Genomic DNA, 2069 nt, shown 5'->3' with positions numbered 1-2069 from the left:
GAAAAAAACAAACAACTTTGGAGGCTAGTCAAAGTTGACCTGATCCTCTGGAAATGTGTGCAAGACCTTAAAAAGGCGGGCGTGTTCGCTCGAAAACCTCAAATGTGGCTGCTACAACAATTCTGCATAGATGAGTGGACCAAAATTCCTCCAAGGTTTTTTTTTTTTTTGCGTGTAACAGACTCCTGGCATAGTTCTCGCCAATGCTTGATTGCAGTTGTTGCTGCAAGAGTGGCCCACCCGTTATTAGGTTTAGGGGCCTCCTAAACACTTTTTCACACAGGGGGGCATGCAGTGTTTGGATTTGTTCCTTAATAATAAAAATCTCATTTTAAAACTTGCATGTGGTGTTCCTTGTGTTCTCCTGTTCTAATATTTAAAATTCGTTTGATGACTCTGAACTTAAACTGGGGCACCCATGCAATAAAAATAAGAACTCAGCGAAGGGGGCCAACCCTTTTTACCATGTATATCTGAGAAGTAGCAGTGTATAGCTGCCAAGCTTTTAATCATCATAAATATTCCAAGATGATAACGGCTCTAATTATGCTAGGTGTGCTAATTTCATCATGCTTGATTTATAGGTTTAATCTGCTGCACAGGAAATTCTCAAGACAGCTGGACTGGACATCCTTCAGAAAAGAAAAAGTGAGGGACAAGAAGAGTGTAGAAGGATTCAGATTCCGTTTAAGATACCTTTATTTCCCGATATACTAAAATGTCTAATGTAATCAAAAATATATCTATATACTTTCTGTTATCCAAAATTCTTAGCGGAGGTATTGCAAATGTAAAAAAAAAAAATTCATGTATTATGGATTCTGACCTATATTCAGTAAATCAGTTCAGATCAATGGTACGAGAGACTTTCAGACGGAAATAATACAGGCAAGACAAAAAAGAGTGAAATACAAATCCCAGACAGACAACTTTGTTAAAGATCATCTGTAAATGTGCAAGGATTATATACAAAACTTTACGACAGCTTTTTTGGGAATAGATTTAGGCACTAAATCTTCACAACAGGAAACTACGGGATACTTCTCTATGAATATAGGCGAAAAAACTGCGCATATGAACATAACGTAACCCCAGTCTGGTGAAGACAACAGTAGAGGAATTATCACATTTTGTAAGTCCATCATCAGCTTTCATTTCAACAGAGCATTGACACACACTGTGTAACACCAGTTCATCTTATAAAAAACTGTTCAAAGTTCAGTCACATAAAGGGAAGTTCAAACAGCTGCCTACAGCCCTGACAACTTGTAGATGAAGTTGTTTTAAAACAGAAGCAGAAAAAGCAGAAATGCTGAGAGCAGATATATTTCATAAAAGCTGTATTTATACATGGTGGTGCATTTATACAATGGTACATTTGATACATTTGACTAAAAATTACATTTAATAAAGAAAAAAAAATATTTTATTTTTGTGTTTTAAAATATCAGAAATAGCATTACATCCAAAGAATCTTTATCGTTACATTAGAAAGTTTAATTGATTGGTGTGGAGGAAATAATTTCATGCTATTTGTTGTTGGTACATGAATATATAGGAATACAGAGTAGGTCTGAGAGATAGATTTGATACTCTATATACAAATTAACTGCTTCCTTTGCAGCAATTGTCATATCAGCTTGTTGAGAATTGTCTCCGTAAAAGATCTGTTACATCAGTTTACTATAGAGTACTCTGTATCTAATTTTCCATTGCTTGAAAATAAGATACAGTACATGTATGTGGGAATGAATATCAGGTATCAAGTAGAATTAAAGTGCAGTTTATCAACATTTAATTTGCTATTAGATAGCTAACTTACACATTACAGGATTAATGGGATGCTCATTATATTTCTTAAATGTATAAGAGTTTGTCTAGAAACTTTGAACAGAGATGTTATTGAAGTTAGAGCAGATGATCCGTATACTCCTCACAGAGGAGGTTTTATGCATGAAGAAATAAGATCGAGGAAGGTTCTAGCAGGTCTTGTTGTCCATGATTTGAGACTGAGTGAAGAAGTGTATAAATAGAAGTGAGTAGTTTGCTGCTATAAGGATTAAGAGATA

Source organism: Cyprinus carpio, chromosome A16, assembly GCF_018340385.1.
Source record: "Cyprinus carpio isolate SPL01 chromosome A16, ASM1834038v1, whole genome shotgun sequence".
In the NCBI taxonomy this organism is placed as follows: domain Eukaryota; kingdom Metazoa; phylum Chordata; class Actinopteri; order Cypriniformes; family Cyprinidae; genus Cyprinus; species Cyprinus carpio.
The sequence above is the reverse complement of the archived record's forward strand: the minus strand, read 5'-3'. Positions refer to the sequence as shown.